At 46.6% G+C, this 12,500-nt stretch overlaps 1 protein-coding gene across 4 annotated transcripts in view; it reads right to left on the bottom strand.

Annotated features, from left to right (window-relative positions):
* The window catches only part of SMPD3 (sphingomyelin phosphodiesterase 3), a 120,215-nt gene that overhangs the window by 65,062 nt on the left and 42,653 nt on the right, over positions 1 to 12,500 (bottom strand). The gene's annotated exons all lie outside the window — the stretch shown is intronic.

Genomic DNA, 12,500 nt, shown 5'->3' with positions numbered 1-12,500 from the left:
AAGCATGCAAAAGAAGTGCGGAGAGCGAACTGAAGAAAAGAAAAGAGGAGCAAATTAGTAACTCCCAGGATAGAAAGAACTTAGAAGAGGAATGGAAAACAAAGCTGGAAAAGGAAAAACGGAAACACAATGTGGAATTGGAACAACTGAAGGAAGAGGTAAGAATAGGCAATCGGAAAAGAGAAAGCCTGGAACAGGAGGTAAAAAGAGGAAAGTATTGGGTCAAAATTAGCAAGGAATTCGGTGAGGGAATGGATGAAATGAGGAAGAAAGAATGTGAAAGAGGTGTGGAGATGAGGACGGAATTATAAAAGAAAGCTTCTGAGTTACTGAAACACCAAAACAAAGAAACGGGATTACAAAATGAACTGAGGATGTCAAAAGAGGAAAGAAAGAGAACGGAGAATGAAACGTTGAGGAACCACACCGAACAGATCAAACAGCTGGAAGCCAAGGCCAGATTGCAGAATAAGGAACAAGAGAGACAGTGGAATAAAAAACAAAAACAGCATGAATTTGAAACTGAACAACAAAAGGAAAAAAGAAGGTTGGAGTACGAGGAGATAGTGACAGAACAAGGAATGAAACAGGAAAGGGAGATTAACCAATTGAGGGAAACGATGAGATTGGAGAAGGAGGAACAAGAGAGACGGTGGAATAAAAAACAAAATCAGAATGAATTTGAAACTGAACAACAAAAGGAAAAAAGAAGGTTGGAGTACGAGGAGATAGTGACAGAACAAGGAATGAAACAGGAAAGGGAGATTAACCAATTGAGGGAAACGATGAGATTGGAGAAGGAGGAACAAGAGAGACGGTGGAATAAAAAACAAAAACAGAATGAATTTGAAACTGAACAACAAAAGGAAAAAAGAAGGTTGGAGTACGAGGAGATAGTGACAGAACAAGGAATGAAACAGGAAAGGGAGATTAACCAATTGAGGGAAACGATGAGATTGGAGAAGGAGGAACAAGAGAGACGGTGGAATAAGAAACAGACAGAAGAACAAATGAAACAGGAAAGGGAGATCAACAAAATGAAAGAAACGATGAGATTGGAGAATGAAGAACATGAGAGACGGTGGAGTAGAAAGCAAAAACGATATGAATTTGAAATTAATCAACTCGAGGAGAGAGCAAAGGTGGAGTCCACAGAGATGGAAAAGCTCCGAAAAGATAATGAACAACTAAAGGGGCTCAGAGAGGAAGAAAGACGAAAATGGAGCTAGGAAGAAACGGAAATAATAAACAAGGTGACTGAGATAAAACAAGTAGAGGAGAAACTACAGGTAATTGATGAGCACACACAGGTAGAGGTAGTGGGGGACAATGGGGGTGAGCTGATGGAATGTGTTGGGACCCGATGCAAGCAGCAGGATGGCCTCCTTCAGGAACGAGGGGAGGGACTGTGCCCACTTGAGGCGGATCGCGACCAGGTGAGTCCGGTCGAGCTTTGCGAGTTAGAGGGGGCGAGTGCTGTTAACGGGTGCACGTGGAGCTTGGGGGGTTTGGAGACCCCGGGAGCGCTTGAGGTAGCGCAAATCCCCAGCGTGGTCGTCCCGGTGTGTGTGGATACGAGTGTGGCGAAATGCGTGCTGGAAAGCACGCATTGTGTGAGTGAAACCCCGCGTGTAAGTGTTATGGCGTGTGTAAGCGATTCCACGTGTGTGAGTGGTATGGTGTGTGTGACTGAAAGGCGATGTGTGAGAGCGACCGCATGTGTGAGGTGGCGGTATGAGAGGGAGATGGCGGTTAGCATGCGGGAGACCGCAACCGCATGTCCTAGTGTAATGGTGAGGTGTGTGAGAGTCGTGGCACGTGGGAGTTTGTGCGCGAGAGTGCGAAGACGACGGTGCCTGACGAGGGACAAAGGCCTTGTAGCGGCCGTAGTGGTTTTGAGGACCGTGCCGGATTGGCACAGCAGCGCGAACGGGGTCCGTGCTGTGCTACGCACGAGGCCGCCACGTGCGTGTCTGCGCGAGTGAAGTCCGGTCCAGAAACGCACGCGGTGGATTAGCCGATCCCGCGGACGGACAGAAAGTAGGCTGGATAATGGATTTGGACCGGATGGGTTCTCCAGGTGGGCATGTGTGTGAAGCTCCGACGAGCAGAGGACATGTGTTCGCGCGGGGAACCCCTCGAAACGTTAGGCTTGTTTTTGATGCGCAGGGTGACGTCGTGGCTGCAGGGTTGGAATCCGGCAGAAGGGAAATCCCTGCCGGATGGTACCGTCCGAGGAGGGGCGAGATGCACGAACAGCTTCCATGACGTCACGGGGAAAGGAGCGCAGGTTGCGAGTTGCTGCGCTGGTGCGCGCATGAAAAAAAAAAGCAAGCCTCGCTTCGGGTGAACAGGATTCCCTGGGCAAGGGGTGGAAGACCCCCCTGTTTAGGGGGCACAGGAACTACTAGTTAGGGGGATGGGTTAGCGATAGTTGGACCGGCTTCATGGGGCAGGGACAAGTTAGCCATTTTTCTTTCTTTATGTTATTTTCGACCATTAAGCCGCCAACAACGCAAACAGCCACTACCTTTATCTTCACAACTCCATCCCGCAAACATCGCTTCACCGCCATTCCCAAACGACACCATAATCATTAAACCACCACAGAAAACCCTCCACCACCTTCGCCTTTCTCCTTCGCAACCAACAACCGCACCACCTGTGAACACTGAACGTCGGGCTGTCTTGGGCCCGCTCGGCGATTGGTGCCAAACGCACTGAGCCGCGAGCGCAAATGGCGGCCTTTCCAGGGGAGAAATTCGGATCCAAAATGCTTCACGCCCACTTCCCCTCCGTCCAATGGGCGAACGCGAGACGGCTTGGCCCCGCCTCCAAGCGCGTGAATGTGAAGTCTGTTTATGCAAATATGCAGATCAAGGGAGGTTCACGCCCCTTTTTGCCCGACCAATGGCTGAACAGAGGGTGGCGTGGCCCCGCCTCCAATCGCGTTTTGATCCGCATATTTGCATATCGGCTCCTCCTGAGACCTATAAAGATACGAGCGCAAGGCGACTCGCGGAGGGAGAGTGGAACTGGTGGAGCTGAGTGGGGCGGGAGTGTGGAACGAAAAGAGGGTGAAGTTCAGCTTGGAGAGAAGTTGCGGAGGAGTTACAGGGAAGACGGCGGACGGCGACGAGGTTGCAGTGTGGGGGTCGCTTGGCTCGTCGCGAGATCCAGCCAAGCCAGCCATACCCCTCTCTCCCTGAGCATTAAAAATTCCCCCCCCCACTCGCGCTGAGATAGTGCCGAGGGGGCCCCCGTTCCTCCCCCAACCTAAACGTGGTGCCAACAAGACCGCTCGCACGGAGCACGCCGGAGAGGACTCGCCGACCACGCCAGGGCACGGAGTCGGGGCGCAGCGGCGCGAACATTGCGGCTTGCCCGCCATCGCATCACGAGGACCCGGGTAAGACCTCCCCGTCTCATGGACCTGGCCAATCCTCCAGGATTCACGTACATTTGGTCTACGGACCTGTCTGCCTCCTCGCCTATGAGGGTGGCTTTCTTTTTCCTTTGCTTTTTGTGTAAATGCTTGTGGTGGCGCCGTCTGTTAAGTAAAATTGTGTAAGTGTTGCCGTGTGTCGGTCTTAGTCGGTAGTATCTCTCTTTCACTGTTTCTTTCTGTGCTTGAATACGTGCCTTTTATTATGATTACTGTGACTGAATATACGTGCTTGCTTTGTGTCCGTGTGTCGCGCAATAAAATGCTTGCTTGTTGAACTGTTCCCGCTCTGCTTCGTCTCTTTTCTTTTTATTGACTCTCCATCCTGCATCGCGTAAGAGATTGGTAATGGGTGTAAGTTCCTGGTAACTAATCTGAACCGTCGAGGTCGACGATAACTCCGCTCGGTTATCTCTGCATTACGGAACGAACCGCTTAAGCAGTTGGTGTCCGAAGTCGACCTGCGGCGAAGTACGATCGCCCGATTAACCATCCGCGTGGGTACTTAGGTTGGTCGAGTTTGGCGAACAACCCTATCCTACACGGGTGGCCGATTGGCACGATTGTGGTGAGGTCGAAAGACCCACCCGTTACTTGCTCCGGCGTTGTTCCGAGACGGTCATGACTGAATTGTTCGTCCGGTGGGCGACGTGCCGCAATTCGAGTTACGTGGCCGATCGCACGCCGGCGGGTGCGAATTCGCAATATATATATATATATATATATATATATATATATATATATATATATATATATATATATATGTATATTTGTATATATATATGTATATGTATATGTGTATATATATATGTATATGTATATGTGTATGTATATATATATATATATATATATATATATATATATATATATATATATATATATATATATATATATATATATATATATATTGTTGTGGAAATGGCCCTTAGTGTGTTATTAAATATAGGATTAGCCCAGATCCCCCATTAAATGCATATTTAGCCAGGTTGTTCGGTAATTGGACGTTACATGTGTGTCGGGAGGTGTAGCAGGCTGTTCATTGTTCATACAGTGGTGGTGTGCCGAGAGGCGGTTTTCTTCTTCTTCCTTCCCCTCTCCGAACGAGGCCCCGCCCAGCGCTCTGAGAGTGTCAGTCGGCTTCGAGAAAAGCGAGCGCCGGGAAGGCAAGGGTAAAACTGCCTGAGCGTCGAGTCTGCGATCGGCTATAAAAAGAAACGGCTGCTTTGTCGAGTCTGCCTTCTGCTGGATGACAAACGACTGTGAGACTCTGCCTTCTGCTGGATGAGAGGCTGCTTGAGGCGAGTCTGGGATCAGCTTTTGTGAGAAGAGCGAGCGCCGGGAAGGCAAGGAAGAAACGGCTAGTGGGAGTCACGATCTGCTTCGTGAAAGAGGCAGGAGGAACTGCATGAGGGGAGTCGGCGATCTACTTTTATGAGGAGGTCCTCGACAGGTTCATCCGGAGTCCAGTGACGGAGCCTCTGACTACCCTACTCACGGCTCGAATAGTCTTGTAATCCCGTCGATCCGCCTGCGGAGCCCAACACCCTGATTTGGCCTGATCTGGTGAACAGGACAGGCCTGGATTTGTATGCTGGACCTTGTGAAAAGCCAGCTGGAGCACACCGCGGATCTTTCGCTCTTGTGCCGTCGACCTTACGGGGGCTGAACGCGCTGAGGCTGCGTGCGTGGGCGGTGCGACAAAAGGACGACGCCGCCATTTTCCCACGCGGCGTGTTTGAGCTTGGGCGCTCAAATCCGTTGACATCGGCTTGTCACAAGCTGCATTCGTGCCTTTGACACTTTTCCTCTCGTCCATGAGGCATCACCAAGTACTATCTGGGGCATTCCATGTCAAGTGTACACACCCTCCTGACACTAATACCTCATTTTCTCCCCATATGTTGGTCATTTATTCACTTGGGTGAAAAAAACTCAAAATACCAACTTTTCGACCTGTGGGCCCATCAGGCCCATTTTGGGGGCCCCCCAAATTTTGGTGCCCCCGGCTGCCCCCACAATCTTCCAGAGGCCATATCACAGGTTGTAGTGGTCGGATTTGGCTGATCTTGGTATCAAAATACTCGTAAAAGCGAGAACTTTCGAATCGCGCAAAGTAAAATCACTCCGAAACAGTAATTCAAAAAGTTATAGTTTGGGGCGCCCTTTGACCTTGGGCCCCCGCTCCCCAGCCAAACCGATGGTCCCGATTTTTTAGTGTGAGAATACCCCTTCATATACTCCAATACCTCAGCATAAATGAAAATGGGATCTCAATGGTTTCAAGTGTGATGATAGTTTTATTGTTCGCGGTCTCGGGTGCTGGACACACAATACGCCACAATACATAGCACAATATTTGAACACAAGATTTCCAATACACTATATCAGTATATTGTACATAAATTTTCCACGTGCACATGAAGGAACTGGAAGCGATACTAGTACGAGTAAGAGTTTTTCCTAGCGTATTATCGTCAAGATTTTTTGCCAACCAATGTTATATTTGACAGCTGTGTTTCTTTTTTACTGATTGTGTAGGTTCTACCTATAGCAGTTTTTGGTTCTACAGAAAGAAGTATATCATAAATGTCTAAAATGCAGTGATCTTCAATGTCAGGAAAAAAGAAACTATTTGCGGGCCCGTTTGGATGAAGAAAATTCACTTTCACTTCATGAGTGTCCTGAAAGGCTTTTCCATCATAATGCACTGTGACATAACCTGAGAGTTTCTCGTTAAAAGTTGGTGTCGATTTTGAAATAGCTGACTCGATACGGTGTTCCTCGCGAAGGCTGAATTCACGTACTTTAAGAGCAGCTTCAGAAATAGAGATGAAAGCATGAAGTTTTTGAGTTCCAGCTATGGTTTTGGCCGTTTTTAACCTTTCTTCCAGATTTCGTTCTTCCTCGTCATACGCCTCTTAGATCCCGTAACCGAACTTCATTTCATTCAAACCATTTTCAGCAAAGGCGAAAAGATCTTTTGGAGAAATAATTTGACTGTCGTAAGGTCTGCACAGGCTCTCACGTGTTGCTTCTAGTTTGACTGTACCTCCTACGCCATCTAAAGGGCCCTTGCCATGACTTGTGGCAAAAAATGCCATTCTACGTCAATACCATACTCTGATTTGTGACGACATAGGTTTATGAAGGCTTTGCAATTCTTATATTGGCCAGCGCAACCATCTGAAAAATAGTAAAGTTTCTTTACATTTCCAAAGCTAGATTTCAAGTGTTCAATGAGCATTCTTTGGAAGAGGTGGACTGAGACAACGTCGTGAGTATTGCATTCTGATATAATCGTGAACGAATCGTGGTTTAATTTGCCATCGTCCGATTTGAAATAGTAAACCCAGGGGTGAATTGTCGCTTGAGAGTAGTTCCAATGGAATCCTTGGGCCGCCTCCTGTACGGCAAACGAATAGTTCTCTGAGAAGTCTCCAATAATGACAAATTCTCCTTCACCGATTTCGTCTTTCTTATTTTTCAGAAACTGAGATTGGGCCTTGGCAATGAAGTCGTGTCTCACTAATTTCACCGCGTTTTCAAATAATTGATTAATGAATTCTTCCAAAGGAAGGACCATGGAGCTCAGTTCAGATCTGTCGGTGGATGTCCACCGTTTAAACTGAATTTCATCAATATCCTCTAGTTCATAAGTATCTCGGTTTTGAAGTCTTCAATTGATGGGCAACTTTCACAAGTTCTGAAATAACATGCTGGTTGTGCTGGGTTACAAACTATGCATGCTATCACATGATGATGGCTGGTAAGTTTGGCTATCTGTGGCATTTTGGAACCAATCATGAGTTTCACATTTTGATGTATCGTACATACACATACACTGTGTGTACCGCCTGAACCGGCCAGGACACACTCCGAGGGACGGAGCATGGCGAACTTCGCGAATCCAACTTTCAAGCCAGGGTTCTTCTCTTTGAATTTCTGAAACAGTTCCTCGAGATTGTTTAGTACCAGGCGCTTTTGAATTTTGTCTTTTCCATGTTCATTCCTGACCACCACACAGTCCTTTTTTCCCAGCATTATTCGGCTGACTTCATCACTTCAGTAAAATTCGGCTACGGCGGATTTCACTTCGTCAGGCAATATTTTACCCTGTTTGGGATTTGGAGACGATAGCTCATACCATTTTCTTTCTCTAAATTTTTGGCTTGCACAGCCATTCATTGGGAGCAACTGAATTCACTCATCATCCCTCTGATGCTCATATTCCGAGTAAATATTGTCAGTATACGTATTTGCTCTGAACGGCTCGAAACAACGTATTTTTCTTTCAGGCTTTTGATCACCTCTGGCATGCAGTTTTCATCACATTTTGACGCTGTATTTTGTGTTTTCTCTGCAGTGCTTGGTCCAGCAACTAGTTCTAATTTCTTTTGCACAGAATCTTCTACTTTACTTCGCTTTTCAGGAACGTACCCTGGATTCCTTTCCGCCTTTCATTTGTCGAATGGGGTTTCGCCTATCATCGATAACGACTGGTTTAATAGGTCAACTTCTGCTTCTCTCTCAAAAACCTCCTCGTCCTCATCTGTCGAAATAGATTCCGCAATGCCTTCGATAGTACCTTCTAATGATAATTTTGAACTGGTCGAAGATGGTTCTTCAATTCGCTCTGGTGACAACTGAGAAAGTTTTTTTCTGCACGAAGTACAAAGTCTGTCATCTTTTTTCACCTTTGAAGAAAATTTCATCAACATATCATTTGACACATTTCGAAGATATTTTCGTTGACTCATTTTATGGCAGCTGAACGGATCGCAACAGTATTTTCGGAACTCCTTTCGTTCTTCAGTCGCCATGCTTACTGCAAAATATGCAAAAACTGAGATTATCCCATTTATAACTTAATTCGATGATGGTTATACAAAACATGTACACTTAAAAATCAATAGACACAATAGGCAGAATTATTTTTCGCAAATGATGATGATATATATATATATATATATATATATATATATATATATATATATATATATATATATATACATACATACATACATACATACATAATAGTCGAGAGATGATGATTGTCAATTTCAGACATAAAGTCGCCTGCCAGCAGGTGACGTCATTGGAACCATGACGGCAAATGTCGCCCAATGTCGAATCAAGAATTAGTGATATGTGGACCCCGAACAATAAAACCATCATCACACTTGAACCTATTGAGATCGCATTTTAATTTATGCTGAGGTGTTGGAGTATATGAAGGGGTATTCTCACACGAAAAAAATCGGGCTCATCGGTTTGGCTGGGGAGCGGGGGCCCAAGGTCAAAGGGCGCCCCAAACTACAACTTTTTGAATTACTGTTTGAGTGATTTTACTTTACGAGATTCGAAAGATCTCGCTTTTACGAGCATTTTGATACCAAGATCATCCAAATCGGACCACTACAACCTGTAATATGGCCACTGGAAGATTGTGGGTCAACCGGGGTGCCTAAAATGGGCCCTGATGGGCCCCCAGGTCTGAAAATTGACACAATGTTTTACCGTAGATACAAAGACTTGCACAAAAAAAAGAGTGAAATCTGAGACGATGTGTCAAAATTTCACTGAAAAATGTGTACACTTGACATGGAACTTGACATACACTCTGTGTCTTGTCTGCATCTTGTCTGCATGTTGTCAAAGGTTTATCTCACAAGGGTTCCCTTCAAAACCCGTAGCTCCCTAGTTAAGAGCGGGTTATAGATTGATTATAACATTGTCGTGAATGTTTTGCTTGTGTGGTGTTCCCCGATGTGTCCCCAATAAATCTGGTTGATATTTATGGAAGTTGCCGCATTGAGTTTATTCGTGCCGTGCTGAGGAACAATTCGCTCGATTTGTATATAAAACCCAAATGGGCTACGGACTGGCAGACTACATTCAGTCTCTGACAAATCCAGTCTGTCAGGTCAGGTCAGGTATGGGAGCATGTGCCAGAACAGCGCGTCGCTGCGTCCACTTTCCGCCGGTACTCCAGGGGCCTCCGTCTGGCCATCCCCCAGGCAGATGCCAGGCCCATCCCCATCTCCTTGAGATGATGGTCAACCTGTTGCAACCATGAGGCACGTGGTCGACCCACTGGCCTCCTCCACTCGTGAGACTCCCTCGCTGAGAGAATATGGTGAGCAGGATCAGAGTCAGGAAAACGAGCCACATGTCCATACAGCCGCAACTGACGCTCACGGACTATGCAGGTAACAAATCTCATCCGAGTCTCTCTCAGCAACCACTCGTTGGACACAAAATCCGACCAGCGATAGCCAAGGATTCTCCGAAGAGACCTGGTACCAAAGGAATTAAGTCTCCGTCTCAGATCCTTGGTCAGAGTCCAGGTCTCGCACCCATAGAGCAAGACTGGAAGTACCAAGGACCTGAAGACTCGGACTTTCGTCCTCCCGCACAGGTACCGGCAGCGCCACACCCCATGATCCAGTGAATCCATGACTCCCCAGGCCCGACCCAGACGTCTATTGACCTCTGACTCGCAGCCAGCAGAGACATGAATATCACTGCCAAGGTAAGTGAATCTCTCCACGACCTCAACATCCTCACCACAAACAGACACAGACAGGACAGCAGCATCCAAGATGTCACCGAAAGCCTGGATCTTAGTTTTGACCCAAGAAACCCGTAATCCCAACGGCTCCGACTCCTCATTCAGCACCTCGAGGGCCCCCAAGAGGATGTCTAAAGTCTCCGCAAAGATGACTGCATCATCTGCAAAGTCAAGGTCCGAGATCTTGACATTCCCAAATGACGCACCGCAACTTGATCTCTCCGACATCCTCCCTAGAATCCAGTCCATACAAGTGCTGAAAAGTGTGGGGGCAAGTACACATCCCTGACGAACTCCAGTAACAACTGGAAATAAGTCAGAGATGGTACCACCACACTTCACAGCACTCTCAGTACCAGAGTAGAGTTCCGACATCAGATCGATCAGTTTTGGTGGCACCCCACGAAGACCAACAATCCTCCAGAGGACATCCCGATTCACTGAATCGAACGCTTTACAGAGATCAACATAGGCTGCAAGCAGCCCCTGCCGAAACTCTCGTCTGCGTTCGGTGAGGACACGAAGTGCAAGGATACGGTCAATCGTTGACCTCTTTGGTGTAAAGCCTGACTGCTCTGGACGCTGGTGCTCAAGCAGATGGTGGCGAACCCTATCGAGAATTATCCGAGCAAAGACCTTGCCCGGCACTGAGAGCAGCGTCACCCCTCGGTAGTTGTTGCAGTCTTGGCGATCACCCTTCCCTTTCCAGAGAGGGACAACAAGGCCCCTCTTCCAGTCAGTTGGGATGAAGCCTGTGTTCCAGGCAGAGCACAAAACTGCATGCAACGACACGAGTGCAGCATTTCCACCAGCCTTGAGAAGTTCGGCATGGATGCCACAGATCCCTGGAGCTTTGCCCCGTTTCAACTGGTTCACCGCAGCCCGTGTTTCCACAAGCGCCAACACCAGTCTGTAGCCGGGGTCTATTTCCCCAACTGGTACGGCCCAGGTGTACGTTGGTATCGTGATTCGAGGCACGTGACCCGAGGCCTGTGCAGAGCCAGCCGGCGTTATAACCCTGGAGACGGCGGTGCTGATAAGTGACCTTTCAACAAATCTTCAACATTTGGCTGTAAAGAGAGGGGTGCGAATCCCACCACCGCCGAATCCATAACAATATATATGTATATATATATATATATATATCTTCTTCTTCTTTCGGCTGCTCCCTTTCGGGTTCGCCACAGCGGATCATCCGTATGATCTGCATAGTGATTTGGCACATGTTTTACGCCGGATGCCCTTCCTGACGCAACCCTGGTCGCCTCTTACGACACAGGGATATGGTACACCTATTTTAACCAGGGTATACACTGGCCCAGTATACTGGTACTCATTTCGCCGACCTCGGAAGGATGACCGGCTGAGTCAACCCCCTGGTGTATTAATTCATTGGCCCAACGGGGCTTGAACTCAGGACCTTTTGGATCCCAAGCCGCTGCCCTAACCACTGCGCCAACACCAGGCTTTTTATATATATATATATATATATATATATATATATATATATATATATTTATATATATATATATATATATATATATATATATATATATATATATATATATATATATATATATATATATATATATATATATATATATATATATATATATATATATATACTGTAAAGTATCCACAGAAATAAATAACCTCCATGAGACCAACGAACCCTGCACTGCTGCGATAACATAATACAGCATTTTGAAACGATGTATTATTCATAAACATTGTATATTACTTGTTTACAATTCAGACGTTCCTTCAGGACTCATTTTGAATGTGCCACAGAAAAAAAAAGTTGTTTTCCATAAAAGCAAAAAAGAAGGAAATACCTGGCAGGTGAAATAATTGTGAATCATAATGATGTTCAACAATAAACTGTGTCTAAACCGTAAGAGAGGGTTCAAAGGGAAGTGGCACATAAATAAGGCAGAAGGATAGGTCATTTGGTAGAGTGCTCACTGTCAGTTGTCTATTAATCAGAGTTCAATCATCGATAGTTATGGACTTAACTAAGAACTGACTGAGCTCGCAGGATTGCTTTGAGGTTTTCCAACTCGTCCATAAGCTGTCTCGCCTCGGTTTGAATCCCGACTCAGTTACAAACTGTCATCACGGTGCCTCATGGGCAGGGTGGTTCATCAATGTGTGTGTACCTTCCCTCAGATGGACTTTAAGCTGGGCGTCTCGTCTGCTGGCATTAGTTGGTGGACGTTGACGATCGCACGGTGTCCTTCGCAAAGAGTAGGTGTGCTATCACTATCACCATGACCAAATTACAAATTGCTGCTCTAACCTGCAGTGGGCATTGCATCAGTGGCACAGCCATGCTCTCAACTAATGCTGCTACCCCGCAGCCTTTTGTTGCATATTAAAGAAGAAGAAGAACTGCCGTCCAGGTGGTGTCTGACAAGGGAGCTGCACCTCAAAGCACTCTCCTCTGGACGAAGACCTCACTGGCCATCACATCTGCATTTAAGT

This window comes from Eptatretus burgeri, chromosome 9 (genome assembly GCF_056783735.1).
Source record: "Eptatretus burgeri isolate ZD-2024b chromosome 9, Ebu_testis_v1, whole genome shotgun sequence".
In the NCBI taxonomy this organism is placed as follows: Eukaryota; Metazoa; Chordata; class Myxini; order Myxiniformes; family Myxinidae; genus Eptatretus; species Eptatretus burgeri.
This window is presented reverse-complemented; position numbering and strand designations above follow the sequence as displayed.